General features: G+C 36.1%; 2 pseudogenes; both read right to left on the minus strand.

Moving 5' to 3' along the window:
- Window positions 1-5,358: 5,358 nt before the first annotated feature.
- Window positions 5,359-6,283, minus strand: LOC137765795 (olfactory receptor 5K1-like; annotated as a pseudogene).
- Window positions 6,284-9,785: 3,502 nt separating this feature from the next.
- LOC137765941 (olfactory receptor 5H8-like) lies at window positions 9,786-18,198 on the minus strand (annotated as a pseudogene).
- Between the last annotated feature and the right edge of the window lie 6,440 nt (window positions 18,199-24,638).

Raw genomic sequence — 24,638 nt, forward strand, 5'->3', positions numbered from 1 at the left:
ATGTCCCCATATCCCCTCCCTCTTGAGCCTCCCTCCCATCCTCCCTATCCCACCCCTCTAGGTCATTGCAAAGTACTGAGCTGATATCTCTGCTATGCTGCTGCTTCCCACTAGCTAACTATTTTACATTCAGTAGTGTATATATGTCAATGCTACCCTCACTTCACCCCAGCTTCCTCCTCCCACTCTGTGTCCTCAAGTCCATTCTCTATGTCTACATCTTTAAATTGCCTGTTTCTTCTTGATTCAGTTTTGTCAGGGGGCAAATTTCTTGAAATATACACCCTGCCAAAACTGAATCAAGAAGATGCAGGACCATTGGTCCTGTATTTTGTTTGCAGGGACTTTTTAAAATTACAGATTCTATTTCACTGTTGGTGACCAGTCTGTTCAAATTGCTTGTTTTTTCTTGATTCAGTTTTGGCAGGCTGTATGTTTCAAGAAATTTGCCCATTTTTTCTAGGTTGTCCAATATGTTGACACATGACCATTTGTAGTATTCTCTTAAGATTTTTTGTATCTCTGTGTTATCAGCTGTTATTTCTCCTCTTTCATTTCTTATTTTATTTATTTATTCTTTTCCTATTGGTTAGCTTAGTTAATGGTTTATCAATTTTTTATCATATCAAAGAACTAGTTCTAGGTTTCTTTGATCTTTTCTATTGTCATTTTGATCTCTATTTTGTTTATTTCCTCTCTGACCTTTATTATTTCCTTCCTTCTGCTAACTTTGGGCTTTGTTCTTCTTTTTCTAAATCTTTTAGTTGGTAGGTTAGGTTGTTTTTTTGCTTTTTGTTTGTTTGTTTGTTATTGAAAATGGCCTGAATGGCTATAAAGCCTCCTCTTAGAAATGCTTTCGCTGAATCATATAGATTTTGGAGTGTTGTGCTTCCGTTTTCATTTGTCTCAAGGTATTTTCTAATTTCTGCTTTGATTTCATCATTGACCCATTGGTTTTTTAGTAGCATATTGTGTCATCTCCTCTTGTTTGTTCTTTTCTCATTTTTCTTCTTGTAATTGACTTCTAGTTTCATAATGTTGTGGTTGGAAAAAATGCTTTATATAATTTCTATTCTCTTAATTTTGTTGAGACTTGTTTTGTGGCCTAGCCTGTAATCTGTTGTGGGGAACATTCCATATGCACTTGAAAAGAATGTATATTCTGCTATTTTTAGCTGTAGTGTCCTGTATATATCTATTAAGTTCTACTGGACTTACATGTCATTTAAGACCACTGTTGCCTTATTGCTTTTCTGTCTGGGTGATCTGTCCATTGATGTAAGTGGGCTGTTAAAGTATCCTACTATTATTGTATTATTTTCAATTTCTCCCTTTATGTCTGCTAGTATTTGTTTGATATATTTAGGTGCTCTTGTATTGGGTGCATATATGTTAATGAATATAATATCTTCTTGTATTAATACTTTGATCATAATATAATGCCCTTCTTTGTCTTTCATTATAGCCTTTGTTTTAAAGTCTATTTTGTCTGATGTGAATATTGCTAACCCCCACTTACTGGTCATTTCTGTTTACATGAAATATCTTTTTCTAACCCTTCCTTTTCAGTCTGTTTGTCTTTATCCCTGAAAGCAGTCTCTTGAAAGCAGCCTACTGAAGGGTCCAATGAGCCATTCTTTGTCTTTTGACTGGAGCATTTGGTCCATTGTCATTTACAGTAATTATTGATATTTTATTACTTGTTTTCTGGTTGTTTTTGTAGTTCTTCTCTGTTCTTTCTTTCTTCTTTTTTCTTCCTTTTTGGTTTTATTATTTTCTTTAAGATTATGCTTGCGTTCTTTGTGTGTGTGTGTGTGTGTGTGTATCTATTGTACATTTTTGATTTGTGGTTACTGTAGGGTTCCTAAATGTTGACCTGTAATTATATCTACTTGCTTTAAACTGGTAGTTGTTTACACTCAAACACAATCTAAAAGATCTACATTTTTACTCCTCTACCTAACATTTTGTGTATTTGATGTCATATTTTATATCTTCATGCTTATCCCTTGACTATTTACTATAGTTAAAGTTGCTCTTACAATTTTTTGTCTTTTAATCTACACACTGGCTTATTTAATTGATTGGTCCTCCCTCCTTACTATATATTTGCCTTTCCTAGTGAGATTTTTTCCCTTTCTTACAGATTCTTATTTCTTTTCCATTTGGAGAAGACCCTTCACCATTTTAGTATTGATGAATTTCTTTAGTTTTTGCTTGTTTGAGAATTTCTTTATCTCATTCTATTCTAAATCATAATCTTGAGGGGTAGAGTGTCCTAGGTTTCAAGTTTTTCCCTTTCAGGACTTTGAATACATTATGCTACTCTCTTCTAGCCTGCAAAGTTTCTGCAAAGAAATCAGCTGATAGTCTTATGGGGATTCATTTGAATATAGCTCTCCTTTTTCTCGCTGCCTTAGAGTTTTCTCTTTAACTTTTGTTAGGATATGTCTTGGTATGGGTCTATTTGGGCTCATCTTCTTTGGGACCCTCTGTGCTTCATGTACCTGGATATCTATTCCTTCTTCAGGTTTGGGAGATTTTTAACTACAATTTCCTCAAATACATTTTTGTTCACCATTTTCTCTATTTTCTCCTTCTGGAACCCCTATAATGTGAATACAGAAACACTTCATGTTATTCCAGAGTGCTTTTATTTTTTAAACTTGTTTTTCTTCCTATTGTTCTGATTGGTTGATTTTCATTATTCTGTCTTCCAAATCACTTTTGTATTCTTCTGTATCAGTTGGTCTACTATTCATTTCTTCTAGTGTGTTTTTTATTTCAGCTATTGAATTATTCATTTTTGACTGGGTCTTTTTTATATTCTAGTTCCTTGTTAAATTGTTCAGTGTTTAGATCAATTATTTTCCCTAGTTCAGTTCACATTTTTACTACCAATGTTTGAATTTTTTATCTGGTAAATTGTTTATTTATGTTTTATTATTTATTTTTTCAGAAGCCATGAGGATTGGGCTTTGAGGGGGCCCTGTTCCCTTTAAGTGTGTCTTTTTCCCTCTCCCTGTGCTGGAACCTTTGCCCCAGCAGAGGGGAATGTTAAATGAGTGGGTCACATGCACAGAGTTTCAGTGTGCTGCCTGTGTAGGTGTCCATTGCTCTGCTAAGAGATCTGGGTGGCTTCTGAGGTGCCACTTTAGTAAGTGCCATCAATGGCCACCACTGTCCCACCCAGGCTCTACCCTGGTCCTGGATGACCTCTAAGTCCCATGATCAAGATTCTTCCCCAGTTGTGGCCACCCCAAATCTAATCTATTTTGTTTACTGTCCTCCAGAAAGACTGTATCAATCTTAGAATTACAACTGCTCCATTATATTCCCACAAATTGGCTATCATTATCCTTTTAAATGTTTTCCAAACTGATAGCTCTTCTTTCCCCTCACCCCATAGAAGTAAAATAAATAAAACAAACAAGTTTTAATTTCATTTATTTAAATTGAAATAAGTTAAATATATTTCTTAAACTTATTGGATATTTTTAATTCTTCTGTTGAATGTTCACTGGCCCTTCCTTCCATTCAGATGTTTGCATGTTTTAATGAATTGTAAGAGTTCCTTATATATTAAAGGTGTTAAACTTTTTCGTTCCCTCATAAATGTCTTAAATATTTTTTCTTGTATTTTTATGTGGCTGTTAACTCTTCTATTTTACTATTATATAAAAGTTTTTAAATTTTATGTAGTCATTGTAGGAGGAACAATTCAAGAAAACAAAGACCTTGCCCACTAGTTAAGATGAGAAAATTTAATTTAGCAAACGGTTTGAAAGTGTTGTAAAATCAAAAAGTCAAACAAGGAATAGTAAGGGAGCCCAGAGATTACTAATGGTAGGAAGCTCCCATGAGGATGAGTGGTTAGTTAACAGAACCCATGATTTGACCCACATGAGCATTTTCTCTGCAGGAGGTGGACTCAGTGATAAGATGCAGCTTGTGCTTGAGACACTCCCTACAGCAGTGGAACAGGGGAGAAATATTGTGTGTTTCCCCCCACTCTTTAGTTACAGTGCTCCTCACTGTCTGAATGTAGCCAGAAGACATTTGAAAGGGAGGGAGTCTGGGAAATAGAGTTTACAGTGGTTCTTAATTATAAAACAAAACACAGGAGAGGAAGTTGGAAAATGGATTGAGGCCAAAAGGCAAATGATCAGAGAATCACATACATCAATTAATCTGCTTATTATTTCTAGATTTGGTCTTTTGGTAATAAATCCTTTCCTTGATATTTCAAAGTATGAAATTTTTTACTGAGGAAAATCATGAAAAATCATGTCTAACTCTTTAGTAGGTAACATATATGAGTTCTAGCTTAGTGCCTAGCAGATAGTAGGTTCTCAGTAAATTTTTTTTTCTTTCATAATTGTACATGTAAGGATCAATAAGTGTTTTTGTTTATAAATGTAGAATTTTTAACATTTTATATCTCAGTATGCTTAATCAGCATCTCCTGGTTTTTGTTAATGCTATGCATACATCAATACTTATAATTGGAATCAGTCCAGGTTAGTGATATTCCTAATAACAAGCAAGTGACATAATATCAGAGAGAAAAAAACTTTTATTTAATTAATATATTCAGGAATTACACTGTCATATATGATGGACTGCCAATCAAAAGCAAACAACATGATAATATCAAGTACATAAGGGATGTCAATGTAAGTAGCAACGTGTTCAACTACAGATTGATAAATCACCAATTTGTTCAGATATTCTATTTCAGAGAACTTGATAGAAAATTGACTAACAATTAAGAGGAAAATGTTGTTGATTAGTGAATAAATATTGTACATGAATTCATATTCAAATATAATCTGTTAAACTCAAAATTGAGATTCAAATGGAAATATATAGTTTACTTCTGTCACACAGTATAGCTTAAGAAGGGATTAATTTTTAAGAACTTGAGACATGGGGAGTTTGTTAGATTATGCCTTCAGATTGGAGAAATTTGCCAGCAATATCAAATGGAGGCAACCTTTGTATATAATGACTTCTACTTCTAGGGTTTGTTGGGTTTTTTGAAAATTGTAACTCATTATACTCTGAAACTAAGAGTAACTGTTGGAACTAATTATACTGGAACATAATTTTGACCTCAAGAGTAATTATTTAGTTTACCCCTGATGAAACCTAGTAGCTTATATTTTGGAATACATTTTAGCAGAAAGTCTCTTTTCTGAACTTGTTTATTTGACTCATACACCAATCATATGTTAATAATTTAACATTTTATATATAAAGTTGTCATTTCCCACTTTCTCAGTATTCCTTGATTTTGAAAAAGTTTTATCAAGTTAAAATCCATTGTCCACATAGCATGATAATTGTTTCAGAATGTTATGATATCTTCATAATTTTTTTCACAACATTTATTACTTCCTTATTTCTTAGACTATAAATAAAAGGGTTTAATAAACGAATCACTAGAGTATAAAAAATAGCAATGGGTATATCTTTATCTTCTTCATTAACTGAATTTGGTCGAATGTACATGAAGAGAAGAGAACCATAGACTATTGAGACAAAGTGTGATGCACAAGTAGATGAAGCTTTCCTTCTTCCTTCTTTAGATTTCCTTTTTGAAAATTGTGAAAATGATGTACTGGTAAGAGATTATTACTATGGTAATAGTAAAGGTTTGAACTGATCCTCCAGAGATAAATATCATTAATTCATTGGTATAAGGGTCAACACAGGAGAATCTGTATAATGGAAGAACATCACAAAAAAAAAGTGAATGATTTGATGAGACCCATGGAGAGTGAACCTAAACAGAAACCCTGTATGAATCATGGAATGCAGGTTTCCAGCTATGTAAGCCCCTGTGGTCATCTGAATGCAGAGTTTCTTTGACATCATGGTGTGGTACCGAGGTGGGTTACATATGGCCACAAAGCGATTGTAGGCCATTGCTGCCAGGAGAAAGGAATCTGCTCTTTCAGCAAGGCAGAGAAAATAAAATAAAATTGTTCCATGCATTCATAGAGCGAAATCATTCTGTCCTTAGAAAAGGACAATATCTCCAGCATTTTGTGGGTAATGGCACAGGAACAACAGGAATCCATCAGAGCGAGGTTACCAAGAAAGATGTACATTCATGTGTAAAGACCATGCTCTGTAAATATCAATGTCACCAGACCAAGGTTTCCCTGATCATATAGATGGTAAGGAACATCAGAAACAGAAGGGTCTTTAGCTCTGGGTGATCTGTAAGTCCTATGAGGATAAATTCAGTTGTCAAGGAGCAGTTATCCTCAGTCATCTCTATATTGTCTGTTGAGATAAGAATTATGAAGATATAAGATTCTAATTTAGAAAATGTATAATTTTATCTTCAAATTTTTCTTTTTACAACAAGGAGAGGAGCTTCTTCAGCTTCTCCTACTGTCTCTGTGATACAGGCACACAAACTCTTAGGGGACTTTCATTCCCCTAACATGTCAGCCTCTATGACCTCAAATCTGAAACTCAGATTCACGAGACTATTTTGATAACTCCAGGGAGGATGCTTACAGTGGAAAAGGTTTGTCTTTATGAATTTGCACAAGTACAGTGTACAAATTTAGGGTATCCATATTTGGTTCAGTGTTCTCAGATAAGTTCAGTGTCAGTATTTATATTAAAGATTTTAAAAATAAATTTAAAATCAGTTTTTCTTTACATACTTATTCTTTTTCATTGAGCAAAAGTTTTCATATAATCTCCCAGTGGAGAGCCTGTCTGAAAAAAGCATACAATAAACATGTTAAAATTGTATCTTAGGAACTGCATGAAGATCACTAAGGTTAAGGGGACGACTATTCAATTGTAAAAACAGTAATCTTGGCTAGCTAAGGAATTAAATATCCATTGATTATCACCTCTTTTATTCCTTTTCCCAATGTCATACCCATTTCCATTAACACTGACTCTGTCCATGATTATTTCTGTTGATTTTGCCCATATATCTAAATCATTTACTCCTTTATATAAAACATAATTTATATATAAGGCTACTTAATAAAGTTTTAACTAAATGCCCCAGACCACACTGATCTCCATTTTCTCTGCACTCAAACATGTCTTATATACTCAACACAATCTAGAATGCCTTATGTATAATCTACCTTTTTTATATGTGAATGTATAACTTCCTCATTAAATTATAGGCATTTTGAAGTTAACTGTGACTTGTACTTCTTATGACAGCTGTACAGTGTTATGGGGAAAAAGTGATATTGATTCCAGTCCTACCTCTATCCCAGTGACCTGGAAGGGGTGAACTTGTTTTCAGTGTCCTATCAATGATCCTTAGTGACCTCTTCTGAAAATTGACTCTATCAATTTTGAAGAAGAGTCTACAAAGAAAATTATTCACAACTCATCATTTAAAAAATTAAGGGTTAATATTCAAAATATGTAAGGAACTCATACAACGCAATAGTAAAAGTACAATCTGATTTAAAAATGTACAGAGGAACTGAAAAGATATTTTTCCAAAAGACATTCAAATGGTCAACAGCACATGAAAGGATGTTCAACATCACTAATCATTAGGATAATGCAAATCAAAACCACAATGAGATATCACCTCACACCTCTCAGAATGCCTGTCATCAAGAAGGCAAGAAATAACAAGTATTGGCAAAGATGTGGAGGAAAGGGAACTCTTATACACTGTTGGTGTGAATGTAAATTGGTTTAGCCATTATGCATAATATGTATTTTCCTCAAAAAATTAAAAATAAAACTGCCATATGTTCTCTAAGTTCCACTTCTGGGTATATACTCAAAGGAAATGAAAACAAGTTATAAAAGGGATATCTGCACTCCAATGTTTATTGCAGCATTATCGACAATAGACAAGATACAGAGACACCTAAGTGCCCATCATAGCATGGATGGATAAATAAGGTGTGGTATATAGTGTGGTGTATATATGTATGTATGTATATATATACACACACACAATTGAATATTATTCAGCCATCAGAAAGAATGATATCCTACCATTTGTGAAAACACGGATGGACCTTGAGGACATTATGCTAAGTGAGATAAATCAGACTGAGAAAGACAAATACTGTATGATATAACCTACATGTGGATATAAAAAAGCCAAACTCATAAAAACAGAGTAAAATGATAGTTACCAGGAGATAGGGAGTGAGAGAGTAGGAGTTATGTTGTTTAAGGTACAAACTTGCAACTAATAGATAAATAAGTGCTGGAATCTAATGTACAGTATAGTAAATGAAGACAAAAATAGTTTATTATAATCATCAAAAGTACTAAGAGGCTAGGTCTTAATTATTCCCACCACAAAAAAGAAATGACAATTATATGATATGATAGAGTGCTAGCTAATGTTACAATGGCAATCAAATTACCATATACAAATGTATCAAATCAACATGTTATATACATTAAACTTAAACAATGTTTTATGATAAATAATACAGTATGTATAAGAATCCTTTCATCTGAATTGACTCATCTACAATTTTTCTGATTCTAAGAAAATTGTGTAAAATTTTCCAAAGTATATCAGAGTAGATTAAAAGCTTGCTTTTATACTTTAGTTTTTCTAACATTTAGAAGAGAAAACCCTTTAAATCTTAATATAATTTTTGAGGACAAATATTGTTTGGGCTTTTGTTTTTTGTTTGTTTGGAGGCCCAACCTCCAGCCTGGGAACCAAGATCCCAGAAGCCGTGTGGCTCAGTGGAAAAAAAAAAAAAAGAAAAAAAGGAGCAGTACAATAACAAAGAATAAAAAATAAAATAAAATTAGAAAGGTAAAAAATGTATTATGAAAAATAAACATATAATTGAAACAACTGCAACAAGGTGAAACAAAACCACAACAGAAAAAAAAAGGGGGGGGGGAAACAAGCCAAAAGGAGCAGAACAATAACAAAGTATAAAGAATAAAATAAATTTTGAAAAATAAAAGATTTATTAGAAAAAATAAAAATATAAATGTGTCAACAACAACAAGGTAAAACAGAACCCCAACCTAAAAGAAGAAGAAGAAAAAAAAAAAGTCCTTGGCTATGGGGGGGTGGAACTTAAGCAGGGGTGGGGCCTAGGCAGGGCTTAGGCTCCAGACGCCCACAGTCAGCAAAGTCCTTTGGGGCGGGGCCTAGGCAGGGCGATGTTCAAGCGGGGTGCAGGGCCTCTGCTTAGGACCTGCGTGCAAGGGGAGAGGCAGCATGAGTGGAGTGTGGGGTTCCGGAGTTTGGAGGTAGGGCCCTGGGGGAGGGTGTGTGGGTGGGGTTTAGGCCCAGCACGTTGGAGGGGGTCTCTGAGTGTAGAGGTAGGGCCCTGGGTGGGGGTGTAGGGACAGGGCTTGGGCTCTGTGCGGTAAGAGGGAGGCTCCGCGGGCAGAGGATTCAGCCTGAGAGCTCAACAGGCTCCCCAGTGCCTAAGTGGACAGGGAAAGTGCTGGCCATATTCCCTTCCGTTCCTCCGTTCCCCCCTCAGGGTCTCCCACAGGGTCTCCCCCATCCCCCCTGGACCCCTAACCATGGGTGGAGCCCGCTGGGTGTAGAAACTCCTCCCCTCCCCCAGCCGCCCCTCAGAGGTGCCGGCCTGTAGGTCCATCCTTTACTCTTGCTCTGCCTTCCCTCCCTCCCACTCGCTCAGGACCTGCACAGCTGGAGGGAGCCTCGGTGGGCAGAGGATCAGGCCCGGGATCTCAGCAGGTTCCTGGGGCCCCAACTGGGCAGGGGAAACCTGGTCATGCTCCCTTTTGATCCTCTGCCCTCCCAATGGTCCCCCAATTTACCCCTTTGGGCATGGGATCCCTTCTCCTCCCCCAGCCATCAAAATGGTAAACACCTGAACTGACCCAGAGAAAATAAAAATCATCAGAAAATTAATGGAAGGATCAGTACAGGAAAGGATCAGTACAGGAAATCTTAAACAATGGTATAATGTCACAGTAAAAGTGATGTATTATGATGGAATTGCAAAAAGTTAATCTGAATAAAAAAGCATTATGAAATATGGCATGGAAAAGGCCACCTAAAAATGACAAAACTAATAGCCAGATGCATAGCCTAGTCATCATAATCACTGGATAATGTAATGGTTTGCATATGGCCACATAGTGATCATACACCAATGTTGTCAGCAAAAAACATTCCATGGTTACAGATTGCAAGGGAAAAAACTTGTACCTTGCAATCAAAGAGAGAGATCATTTTGCTCTTGGCAAAGAAGTTGACCAGCATCTTAGAGGCCACTGTGGGTGATAACCAAGTATCTACAAAAGCCAAGCTCCCAAGGAATAAGTACATGGGAATGTGAAGGTGAGGGTCATTACAGATGAGAGCAATCAGACCAGGGTTTCCCACAATGGTGATGAGGTATAGCATTAAGAAGAGCAGGAACAAGAGGATCTGCCACTCTGGTTGATATGTAAGTCCTGTGAGAGCAAACTCTGTCAGCTCTGTTGCATTTTTTGTTTCCGTATCCTTAATAGATGCCCTCTAAAACACAATGCAGTAAATATAAAGTAACATTTATCAGAAGTTTAAAAAGAAGATTTGGTTAAGCTAATATAAATAAAACCATACACTAGACTGAATGCCATTTATTTTATTTACTCTTTAATACATGAAAAGTATTTTGGGAAATTGCTATATTGGGAAAATGTGATTATTTCAGTTCAAAATATGTATAGGAATAAACAGATTTAGAAGAAAAGAAAGAAATTCTGAACATGAGCCAACTTATGGGGAAACTATTGAATGAGGTAGGGAAATTCTGTGTGTTTGACATGGATGCACATCAAAAAAATGTTAGAAAGGCCTGGATTATCAAATGAATTGAATGCCATGTGAATGATCTTCAATTTTATTCTTCAAGTAATAGGCAAGCACTGAAAACTTTTAAGATGTGGAGTGTCATCATCAGTTAGTTTTGAAATTAAATATTTGGTCGTAGAAATAGTCTGCCGGAAGAAGAATCTTGTGTCATGAATACTCTTCAGGAAGTTACGACTCTTGTCCAGTAATTCCCAAATCGGATTACACATCCGAATTGTTTAAGGTAGTTTTTCATGCAAAACATTGAGTCTGAGGTACTACTGTAGAAACTGATTCAGTAGATCATGAATGTGGTCAAGTAATATGCATTTTTAAATGCTCCCCAGTTGATTAAAATGTATGTGAGGTTCTTAGTTCATGTGTGATATGATTAGGATGATGAGGGAGACAAAGAGATAGATCAAAATAAATCAGAATGTAGAGTCACTAAGACTTGGTGACAGATTAAATGTGAAGGAGTAGTTAGTACAGGAGAGAGAGTCACTCTCTTTAATGACTGGATAGGTAGTCATTAAAAATTGAGATTGAAGACTCAGATGCAGTAGCCAGTTTTTGCAAGGAGCATCCTCTGAACATCCAGGTGAGATAAACTTAGCAGTATGATTCTACAAGTGCTTAATAGAAATAATGACTTGGGTATCATTGAGGTGGCTGAAAACATACTTATATATGGCTTATACATTGGACAGTCTGCATAAGGTAAAAAAAAAGAGGAAGGAATGAAAATAAACTTGAAGAAGTTATATTAAAGAGATTAAAAATGGATGTACATCATTTATTAGATGGTTCGCATCTGATCCTCTTTTCTACCAAATGAGTCTTGGTGGCAGACTAAAGCTCTCATCCTCTCTAGAAGCCAAAGTTTCTGGAAACTAACTTTCCCATCCCCCTGGTACCTAGAGTGAGGGGGCTTGATATAGGGTTAGCCCCAAAAACTCATTTACACTGTATTTGAGATATGGAGAGGGGAGAAAGAGGTCAAATGTGGACAAAGAGAATTTTGGTTGTAAAGTCAACCAAGGAAACAATATCATGACCCCAGAAAATCCTGTACCCATAGCAATGGCATTGAGAGTGTGAATTGTGGCATTCAAGTTCAGCAGCAATGACAACAGGTCTTATTGAGCTAGAGATGGGACATGATTTTGGCTGTTGACTGTCTGACTTCTTTCTTTGTGTCCTGCCAATTTCTCTAGTGGATTTCCCCAACCTCCCTAACATTTCTATGTCCAAGCCAATTTTCATTCAATTAACTCATTTCATCTTGCAGCCAAGAGCTCTGGCTCACACAAAAGGAGAAAAGGAAAGACCAGAAAAGGTTACAGAGCAGAGTGTCAGAGAAGCAGGAGGGAATTGGAAAGCTGAGTGTTGGGAACTTAATCAGAGGAAAATACTCAAGAAGGACAAAGGAAAATACAGTGCCTAAAATGAAATAATTGCTCTGGTAGGATAAGGAGTGAATAGAGATCATTGTGTGTGGGAATTAAGAGATTTTTTAGTGAGAGCAATTTCCATTTGGAGACAGAGTTGAGGTCGGAGAATAATGAGAAATGAAAGGGAAGCAAGTGGCACAGCAGTGAGGAGAATGAAATAAAGTATCTAAGTTGTGGACAACAGTTGACATTTGTTTACCACCGCCCATAGACAGATGCTATATTTTCCCTTATAGAACAGTGTCATGAAAGTTTTCAAAAGAGAGAGAAGAGGGCATTGAGATGAGAGTGGGTAGAGAAGTGGAATGGAAAATTTGTGTGGGTGAAAACAAGGAACAACAAAAAACTGGAAGAGACAAACGAACATAGATGAATAAGTGTAGGAAAGACAAGCAAATAAAGAGAGAGAGGAAGTATCAGAGGAAGGCTGAAGATGAAATAAGGGGAAAGTCTCAGCGTTTGGAGGATAAATATCTGTCAACTCTGGCTTCAGCAAAAGTTGTCAACACAGGGTCACCTTTCTTTTTCTTTTATTAAAAACTCCATGTTTATTTTCCTATGGAATTTGTGTATGAATTAGAAACTTTCATTTTTTTTTAAGTTTTTTAATTAAGAATTTTTTTTTAAACATCTTTATTGGAGTATAATTCCTTTACAATGGTGTGTTAAAAACTTTCATCTTAATTTTACTTTTTGCTCATAAATATACTAGCATGGCCTCAAAGTTCTTTTCATATATAAAAGATGCTTTATCTTTGTTATTACTATGATTAGAGCTGACTTTCTTTAGAAATCCTCCTGGTTTGCGATTAAAGCATTTGCTTCTCCACAAGTTTTATTAGTGGAATAAAATTGATCCAAAGACTGGAACTTAATACAGGCAATATAAATAACCAGTGCCAATAACTGCAGTTGTTAAATTATTTATTTAAACATTTATTTCGAGTGAACATCCTTCCATGCAATCTCAAATCACTAAACATTTCAAAAATTCTCAATTTGATGTGTGGGTACTTATTAAGTCATAAATCTGAGAAAAGCACTGGAGAAACATTTTCTTCATTTTTCTGTATATATATGTATATATACATGTATGTATAATGAAATTATTGTCAGAAGTGGGTGAAAGAATAGAGAGGTTACTATTTAAGTGATTTAACTTAAAATTTAATCAGAGAATATGGTTAATTAAATCAAATAAATATTTTGAACACAATTATCAGAAAGATTTCTTATGTAGAAAACATTGACCTAAATCCTTAAACTACTGTTCATTTGTTTAAAGTTCTAATTCACCAAAACTTATCCTATAGAGTCATTATAAGTATGCTAACCAGATGATTAAATATTTAAAGAGTACAGTGTGTTCTTAGAGCTATTTTACTCATCCAGATTTTACTCACAATAATAAAGCATGCAGATTATTCGCTATTTGTTTTCCATCTTCAACTGGCTATTTTGGTATATTGTAAATCAAATCAAAATTATTATAAATTTAACAGTATTTTAACTTTCTATGAAAAAATAATGAATATTACAAAAAGCATTCTCTCTTACCTATATCTGTTAGAAATTGTTGAGCTCCTTTCTGTGTTTGGCTTTCTGAAGTAGAAACTAATATAAGAGCACTGCAATGACAATAAAACAGGTGACAGTTCTTTGCACAGTGATTCACTTTGGAGGCTTCATTATCCAAGCTCAGGAAAATGTTGTTTACATAAGTTTATATAAATTTGTGTTGAACACAAGAGTTAACCAATTGTACAACTGTGTGCTTTTGCCAGAAGAGGAAGGAGTGAAGAACTAAAATTCCCCTGATAACACCCATTGATTACCTTTTGGACAAAGCTAGGCTGTTCTTTTGGGCATTGTGGATTTGGACATGTATGAGAAATCCAGGTTGCTGCACGGGGCACCACAGTCTCTGAAATCATAAACGTCAGTCATTGCAGACAGTTCTGGTTTTAACAATAGAAATTACACTTTATGGCACTATTTTCAACCACAGAGGACACTTCTGACATGTTTTTGCAAACTCCAGTTTATCAATAAATGTTGATGCTCTGAGTGCTTTGATCAGTATGGTCTTATCTGAGCTAATCACACATGATTTTAATGAGGCCTAATTTCTAGATTCCTGTCAAGACCCAACCCCAAGTAAATTTGTCCTCCTCACGCAAACTGTAGCTCACATTCCAGACCCATACCTAACTCCCAACTTTAAGCAGAAATCTGGTGAGAAATCTTAGCAAGCAAAGGTCTGGGGAAGGAGTAAAGGAAAAACAAAACAAAGGACCGCAGTGGGAGGTAACCTATAGCAGTGCTTCTCAAACTTTAATGCCTGTGAGTCTCCTGGAGATCTTGTTAAAACGTGAATTCTGTTCCAGTAGATCAGTGGTGGGGCCTGAGCATCTTCATTTCTAAGAGGTGATGCCTGTGAACAGGTGCCATCCACAGGGCCTTTATCATGGAGAGCCTAGATTATCAGAGAGCCTAGATAATTGGAGAAGCACAGCATGGTAAATGTAGCTGGCTTGCAAAGAGGGATGCAGGGAGGAGTCAGATGGGCCAGGGAGGCCAGCATACGGGGGTAACACAGGGCCTTGGAGGCCAGATCGGGGATTTTGTTCTATACCTTAATTTAAAGGAAAGCTATTGAGGGGTTTTGAAATGGTGGTACCATGATCAGATTTGCCTTTTTTGCATTAACAGAGAAAGTTGTCAGTGTACATTCATTCAGAAAAATAAAACTCAACTTACTTATTTGTGGTATTTTGGTATGATATCTGAGTAACAAAAGAAAATGCTTAGCCTCCACTTGGGACTTGGATGGCTAGATGGGGGAAAGTAAACAGCATCATTTTAGTAGATTGATTGATCAATTAATCTGCTTCCTTACAATTTTGCTGATGAAAGCCAAAGTAGAGGAGAAAATAACATAGAAGAGAGGAGTCCTGTGAAAAGTGCACAGAAGAGTGGAGTGGGCAGTGTGACGTGCAGAGGTAGCTTCAACATAACCAACACTTGACTAAAATTTACTGCCCACTTCAATTTTGTGTAACTATCTCCTAACTTATTTGGTTGCCTCTCTCTGAGCACAAAGGCCTGTATTACTGCTTCCACTCCGGGTAGTCTTTTCAATTTGGTCATTTTAATAGGTAGTATCTCATTGCACTTTCATTTGCATTTCCCTAGTAACTAATTTTATAAAGCATCTTTTCGCATCCTTCTTTGATGTCTGTATATCTCTTTTGGTAAAGTGTTCAAATATTTTACCCATTTTTAATTGGTTTAGTTGTCTTTTATTATGAATTTTGAGAGTGCTTCATATATCCTGGAAACAAGCCTTTTATCACACATATGATTTGTAAATATTATATCACACTAGTCTGTTGCATGGATGACATTGTGCTGATTGGTCTTAGTGAGCAAGAAATCATATTTATTAGTTAGCCATTTGTAGGACAGAGGTGGAAAACAAATCTGACAAAATTTCAGGGGCCTTCTACTTCAGTGAAATTTCTAGGTGTCCAGTGATATAGGGCATGTCAAGAAAACCCTTCTAAGGCGAAGGATAAGTTGCTACACCTGGCCCTTCCTGAAACCGAAAGAGAGGCACAACACATAATGTGCCCCTATGGAGTTTTGGGAGCAGTATTAGCATTATTTGGGTGTGTTACTCCAGCCCATTTACCAACTGCTAGTTTTGAGTGGGTCTCAGAGCAAAAGAAGGCTTTGCAACATGTCTCGGCTTCTGTGCAAGCTGTTCTGCTCCTTGAACCATATCCAGCAGATCCAGTGGAGCCTGAAATGGCAGTGGCAGATGCTTGGAGCCTTTAATAAGCCTCTAGAGGTTGATCACAGTGCAGGCCTTTAGCGTTTTGAGCAAAGCACTGCCATCCTCTGTGGATAATTACTCTACTTTAGAGAAACAGCTGTTGGACTGCTAGTGAGCCTTGGTAAAAAAACGAACGTTTAACAATGGGCCACCAATTTGCCATGATACCAGAGCTGCCCTTGACAAACTGAATGTTATCTGACCCACTAACCATAAAGTTCAGTGTGCACAGCAGCATTCCTTCATCGAATGGAAGTAGTAGACACTTGATCAAGCAGGAACAGGCCCTCAAGGCACAAGTAAGTTACATGAAGAAGTGGTTCAGATGCTATTGGCCTCTACTCCTGCTGCAATGGCTTCTGTCTCCCAGCCTGGACCTGTGGTCCTATAGGGAATTCTCTATGATTAGTTGACAGAGAAGAGAAGACTGGGGCCTGATTTACAGATGGTTCTGCATGGTATGCAGGCACCATCATAAAGTGGACAGCTGTTGCATGACAACGCCTCTCTGTGACATTCAGGAAGGACGGTAGTGAAGGGAAAACCTTACAGTGGGCAGTCCTGCTTCCACCAGGACACACAACAATGCTTCCATTGAGCTGAAAGTAGACTGCCCCTTGGTCCCTTTGACTTTACATTCCTTTGACTCATCAGACACAGAAGTGAGTTACTGTGCTGGCTGAGGTGATTGATGGCAGCTACCAAGGGGAAACTGGACTATTCCACAAAGAGGGTAAGGAAGAGTATGTCTGGAATACAGAAGATACCCTAGGCTATCTCTTAGCATTATCATTCCCATGATTAAGATCAATGGAAAACTTTAACAGGCCAAACCACATAGTAGTTCTAATGGCTCAGACTCTTCAGCAGTGAATGTTTGGGTTATTCCACAAGGTGAAGAACAATGACCACCTGAGTGAGGTGTTTGCTGGAGGCGAAGAGAATGCAGAATGGGTAGTGAAAGAAGTTAGTTAACATACCAGCAACAATCACATGTCCAGTTACAGATATGAGGTGTAATTTGCCAAGAGATTTCCTTCTTAGTTTGATATGAATACATTTGTGTGTGTGTATAGCAAACAGCTTTGTTTTCTTTCCACTCTTACTCCCTTATCATGAGACATAAGACGTACTGACTTTATAGTATAATAATTGAGTGTTGTTAATTTGACATCTTAGTATTTGTATTACCAGATATCAAGGAGAATCAATAGTAAACATCACTCAAATATTTTACCTCCACTCCAGGGAAGAAGTAATACATTTTTGGTTGTATACAGCATAGTTGTATCATGTTAGGTGACCTTGCTATTATCATTATTTAGAAATAGAATAGTTTTAAGATATGTGTATGGGTGCTAAGTTGACAAAAGGTGAACCTGTAATGGTTAATTTTATGTGTCAACTGGTCCGTGGACTGTCTAGATATCTAATTAAACATTATTTGGGGATGTTTCTGTGAGGAAGTTCCAAATTAGTGTGGAATTGGTGGACTCAGTAAAGCTGATGACTCTCCGCAGTGTAGCTGGGCATTAGCCAGTCTGGCGTGGGCTTGGATGGAACAAAGAGGCAGAGGAAGGTGGAATTCACTTTCTGTTTGACTGGTTAGCAGTGATATTCTCCTGCCCTTGATGATCTGATTCTCAGGACTTCATACTCAGAAAGGAATCTATACAATTGGTCCTACTGCCTGAGACCTTTGAAGTAGGACACTGCTGTCCTCACTCTCCAGCTTGCAGAGGGAAGATCATGGAACCTCTCAGACTCCATATCATGTCAGCCAATATCTTATAATAAATGTCCTGGTATAGATATATAGATAGATAGATAGATGATAGATAGATAGATAGATAGATAGATAGATAGATAGATAGATAGATGATAGATAGATAGATATATAGGGAGGTAGTGAGATAGATAGATTCTCCTGGTTCTGTTAATCTGGACAACCAAGACTATAACTAAAACTCATTGTATGTTTAGTGAACATCTTGTTTTATCTTGCAAAGTGAGGGAAATACCATGATGTAACTGTTAGCTATTGCTCTAAATAAGTCTCACTATGAAGGTACCTTTTCAGAAGAGGTAAACATCACGTACTACAGCATAAGGAATATTGTGTATATGAAGTTGTACTTGAAAGGGGTGATCTAAATGCTGATCTGGCTTGGTAATTAATTTTTCAAAAGGGACAGAGAACCCTCCCATTAACCATACTGAAATTAGACAGTGTGGTTTTTATTGGCTATCATCACTATCAATCATGGTTCCCGAGAAAAAATTATTTAAAGAATCCACAATACTTCATCCTTTGAAATAGATGCCCTATTTGCATCTTTCTGTCCAAAACTGAAAGGAAAGTATAAATAGAGGGTGCAAACTGTCAAAATATTTTCAGAGTGCTGTTTAAGTAGGGAATAGAGTATATGGAAACTCCATTTCATCTGATATCTAAATATCCTAATACTATAACAATTTTGCTTCACTGATTATTTTAAAACAGTGATTACCTTAGCTCAGGCTACTGTAACAGAATATCATAGACTGTGTTTCTTATACCACCAACATTTATTTCTTACATTCTGGAAGATGGGATGTTCAAGAACAAGGGGCCAGCAGATATTTATTGTACATGGTGAGAGATTGCTTCATGGCCTAGTAGGCAGCAGCTTTCTCACTTGGCCTTTGCAGGTTGAGTATTCCTGGGGGTGGTGGGGAGGAGTTAGTTCTCTTGCCTCTTTCTCTTCTTATAAGGGCACTAATACCATCATGAAAACCTGACCCTTACGATCTATTCCTACCCTAATTACCTCCTAAAGTCCTCATTCCAAATACCACCACATTAGAGGATTAGTGCTTCAATGTATGAATTTGGGGGGAAATCAACACTCAGTCCACAACAGTAGTTTGCTATGTATAGTCCCAAAACAACAGCATTAGCATGACTGAATTAGAAACTCTAATGATAATGCCCATCAGTCTGTGTTTTCATAAGCTCTCCAGGTCATTCTGATGCCCACTAAATTTTTCAAACCTTTGTTTTAAAAGACCAACAAAAAGAGCTAAAATGAAAGCCTGTACCAGAGAGGTTTTGACACTTTCCTAATACTACATGTACTAAGACTACATGCCATAATTAGTCAACAAAACAGACTTTAGTTATACAGTTCTAATTTTGATTTATATTTGTTTGTTTTTGCCAAATCCTAGTTATTTCTTTGAACACAGTCTAGGATAAAATTATTAACAATCTCCTGAACAGTAGAAGTCTTACTTAGTAGAAGGTATTGGAAGGCAAAGAGAAAAAAACATATGCACATATACATAAAGAGAGATAATTTATTATGTATTCTTTTCAATCTCCAGGTTAAGAAAATGAATACAACTTCATAATAAAGAATATCTCAAGTATATTATTTGTATTTCCAACAAATGATCTAATCTAGCATCAGCAGTGTCCAGACAACTGGATGAACTTAGCAAAATTATATCATCCTTTAAATCTAAATAACCATTAAACAATACAGATTTCATTTCATAGTTCCTTTTTAAAGGAATCAGCAGAATATCTTGCCCAAAAATGTGGATTTTTCACAGGTGTATCTTTTACCTCTTTACCAACATACAATTGAAATGACAAAAAAATGTACAAATGAATAAATCTATAACAGAAGTGAATGGGATCACATCATTTGAGTAGGGATTTTGGTAATTTCTGGAAGGCATAAAGTAGTTGAGATTGTACTGAAGATCAATACAGAGCAGAGGAATCTGTAGACTAGATGTCTACAAGAGAAGGCTTCAAGGAAGTCTGCATTTCTGAGAGGGCTCCAACTGTCTGTTCTGTACCCAGCAACCTAAATTAAGATGCGATGGGTTATACACCCACTCATATACTCATAGCTTGACACCAGACTTCTCATTCAAAGAAAAATTCGTTAGGAAACAGTGCTAATGATGGCAGAAGAAATACATACCGCTGCCTATACTTTCAGTTAGCCTTTGGGTTATTACAATGTATGAAGAAGCAAAAATCTAAATAATTGAAGGAATCCATCTAAACAATGGAAAGCTTATACAGTAATAAAAATCATTGAACTATGTACATATGCAATAACAATGATTCATTTTTATTATTTTTATTTTTTTACATTGAAGCATAGGTGATTTACAATGTCATGTTAGTTTCAGATGTACAGCAAAGTGATTCAGTTATACATATATATGTATCTATTCTTTTTCAGATTCTTTTCCCCTATATGCTATTACAAAATATTAAGTAAAGTTCTCTGTGCTATACAGTAGGTCCCTGTTGGTTATCTATGTTATACATAGTAGTGTGTATATGTTGATCCCAAACTCCTAATTTATCCCTCCACCACCTTCCCCTTTGGTAACCATAAGTTCATTCTCTATGTCTTTGGGCCTATTTCTGTTTTGTATATAAGTTCATTTGTATCGTTTTTTAAAAGATTCCACATATAAGCGATATCATATGATATTTGTTTTTCTCTGTCTGGCTTACTTCACTTCGTATGGTAATCTCTAGGTTCATTCATGTTCTGCAAATGGCATTATTTCATTCTTTTGTATGGCTGAGTAATATTCCACTGCATATATTATACCACATCTTCTTTATCCATTCATCCATTGATGGACATTTAAGTTGCTTCCATGTCTTGGCTATTACTGCAATGAACATTGGGGTGCATGTATCATTTTGAGTCATGGTTTTCTCCAGATATATGCCCAGGAGTGGGATTGCAGGATCGTATGGTAGCTCTATTTTTATGGAACAGGATAAAAAGACCAGAAATAAATCCACACACCTATGGTCAATTAATCTATGACAAAGGAGGCAATAATATACAATGGAGAAAAGACAGTCTCTTCAATAAGTGGTGCAGGGAAAACTGGTCAGCTACATGTAAAACAATTAAATTAGAACATTCTCTAACACCATACACAAAAATAGACTCAAAATAGATTAAAGACCTAAATGTAAAACCAGTTACTATAAAACTCTGATATGCTTTTCCAGTGTACCTCAAAGGTAATAGGAATTACCTATTACCTTTAAAGGAAAGGAAAACAGTAGTTTTAAAGGAAAACATAGGCAGAACACTATTTGACATAAATCACAGCAATATTTTTTTGGATCCACCTCCTAGAGAAATTGAAATAAAAAATAAACAAATGGGACCTAATTAAACTTAAAAGCTTTTGCACAGCAAAGGAAACTATAAACAAACCAAAAAGACAACCTACAGTATGGGAGAAAATATTTGCAAACAATGAGACTGGCAAGGGATTAATCTCCAAAATATACAAACAGCTCATATAGCAAAATATCAAACAAACAAACAACACAATCAAAAAGTGGGCATCAGACCTAAATAGACATTTCTCCAAAGAAGATATACAGATAACCAAAAGGCACATGAAAAGATGCTCAGCATAGCCAATTATTAGAGAAATGCAAATCAAAACTACAACGAGGTATCACCTCACACCAGTCAGAATGGCCATCATCAAAATGTCTACAAATAATAAATGCTGGAGAGGGTGTGGAAAAAAATGAACCTTCCTGCAATGTTGGTGGGAATGTAAATTGATACAACCACTATGGAGAACGGTATGGAGTTTCCTTAAAAAAAAAAAAAAGACTCTTTAGGGAGAAACAGTAAAAGCAACTGGAATGTGATGAATGCATTCCCTTTTTGGGACATAGGGGGATGTCTCAGAGGCGTAAAAAGAAGGCAGATGACCTGGTCTAATCTTGTGACTTGCACCTCCAGGAATATAGAGTAATGATTGTTGTTTTAAATAATTATATGTCTTGTATCTTTAAACCAAACCTCTAATTAAGGGCTTCTCCCTGATATTTTGTCATACTCTATCCCAGGAACCAATCCTACTGATAATATTTTCAATTGTCATGAAAGAAATTTAAGAAGGTGAGCTGACATGCAGCAGCCATGCCAGGCCCAGTCATTTACCTGGGCTCATTACCGGGTTGAAAAAGACTGATGCACTCTTACTGTATTCCATGTATGTGTGCTGTCAGATCATTTTAAGTTTATAAATATTTTGTGAATACTTATTTAGGAGCTCATGTGAGTAAGCCACTGTGCTATCTACTACAAAAGACAGAAGGATTTCTAAATTGTAATTTAAAAGAGTTTGTAGGCCAAAAATATTATTATATGAGGCCAAGTGTGACCAAGAAGAATAAATAAACTGCTAAACATTTGAGATGAGTGAGCATTCCTATTACCTTTGAGGTACACTGGAAAAGCATATCAGAATTTGTAAAATTTGAGAAAGACCTTGAGGAAATGATACCTTTTCAATTTTAAATGAAGATAGAGAAGTTGGGTGGGGAGGATTCTCTGTGGAGAGACCTGTGTGAGCAAAAGCATGAACCTGAGAGAGAGAGGTTTGTCCAGAAAGCTTTCAGTAACTCAGTTTGGGTATAATGTAGAGTCCACAGGAGAATTGTGGAGGAAGAGCCTTCAGAGTTAAAGCAAGAGGGATGAACAAATGCAGGGTTAAATATGAAGAAAAGAGAGAGAGAGAGAGAGAGAGAGGGAGAGAGAGAGAGAGAGAGGGAGAGAGAGAGAAAGAAAGAAAGAAAAAAAGAAAGAAAGAAAAGAAAAAGAAAGAAAGAAAGGAAGGAAGAAAGAAAGAAAGAAAGGGAGAAAGGAAGGAATGAAGGAGGGAAGGAAGAAAAAGAAAGAAAGAAAGACAGACAGACAGACAGACAGAAAGAAAGAAAGAAAAGAAAGAAAAGAAAGAAGAAGGAAAGAAAGAAAGGAGAAAGAAAGAAAGATAGAAGAAAGAAGGAAGGATGGAAGGAAGGAAAGAAAGAAAAAAGAAGGAAGGAAGGAAAGAAAGAAAGAAAAGAAAGAAAGGAAGGAAGAAAGGAAAGAAGGAAGGAAGGAAGGAAGGAGGAAGGAGGGAGGAGGGAGGGAGGAAGGAAGGAGGAAGGGAGGGAGGGAAGGAGAGAGAGAAAGAAAGAAAGAAAGGAGGGAGGGAGGAAAGAAGGAAGGAAGGAAGAAGTCTGTATATATAGATATATATGCATATATATGTACTTGTATTTATATACCATATAATCTTAACATATAAATGAAGAAATAATCATAATGCATACATACGTATACAGCTCTAGATACATTTCCCATATATGTGAAAAATCTGGTAGCAATGACAATCTATTAAAAGTTATAGAAGAAAGATATCATGTAATCAGAGTCCTGTTTATGAAGGTTAATCCTGCAGGTATGTTTGGAAAGGAAAAGAATATCAGCAGGATGAAAGGGGTAAATAACAGAGGTCGGTAGTTTTGAGGGTTAGGACCTGAGTGATATGGAATGTGTATGGAATTTAAGTGTCGGGAGAGGAAAGGCAAAATGGCTCTGAAAATCGATCGCTATTATACTTAAATTGTATGGCATGTGAGGAGAGCAACCTTTCAAGGACTTTTAGAGCATGAAACAGCCAAATTCTTGCTCATTTTCAAGTATTTTTCAGCTACCCACTGGGAACTATGGCATCATATCATCTTAACATTATTTGAGCTTTGATAATATGCATTTAAAGCCCCTTGTTGTCAACAACACATTTGAATAACTTTTACATACTACTGATTTTTTTGTCTTACAAACTTCTTTCTTTTTTTAATTTTAGGAACATTGAGACCATTTCTTTCCTATTCTGCCACTTCTCTTCTTCCCACACCCATCCCAGTTTAGTTATTCAATCTGAACTCTTAGTGAAACTTTTTAGATTACCCAACAACAAATAAACAGGTAGAAAGGGTCTTAGAAAACATCATAGAATGTGGGTGGTAACTCACTCCTTCTAGTTCCTCATAGAAGCACACTGAATTAAGAGCATCCTCTTATGGTTTGGCCTGACCTTCGCTCTCTTAACTCCCTTTTCATGTTTTTCCTCATTGCTTTACCATTGCATTTCTTTCTCTGTGTGACATGAGAGTTGAGTCCCCACAAGAAGTGAGATTCAACATATTGCAAATAAAGTGGAATAAAAGACCTTTGATGGCACGCAGAATTCCTGGGATTTGCCTCTGTTCACTCAAACACAAACCCACGTCCACTGTGGAGTTAAATGTGATATATGTCTCCAAGCAATACAGCTATATTACTGCCAAAGACATCACACTCAAGTAATTTTCAGAAGTACAACACTATTTTAGTGCTTAATAAATGCTTAATAAATTCACATATAAAGCCATACTGAAGAATATACAAGCATGTAAAATGTTTTCATTTATTTTCTGCTTTAGTTATTTTAGTATGATATGAACACTTGATTAAAATTCCTTTGTGTTTTTGAAAAATATATACACATATTTTAAGGAATTTATTAGAAACTAACATTTTAACTCAAAATAATAGGGCAGTTATAAATACAAAAAACTTTGAACACTAGTCAACACATAGCAATATCTAATCTGCACAATTTTATGACTGTTTTAATGGAAAGAGAACAGACATTACTATGAGAT

The sequence above is a fragment of the Eschrichtius robustus genome, chromosome 6 (assembly GCF_028021215.1).
Source record: "Eschrichtius robustus isolate mEscRob2 chromosome 6, mEscRob2.pri, whole genome shotgun sequence".
Classification (NCBI taxonomy): Eukaryota; Metazoa; Chordata; class Mammalia; order Artiodactyla; family Eschrichtiidae; genus Eschrichtius; species Eschrichtius robustus.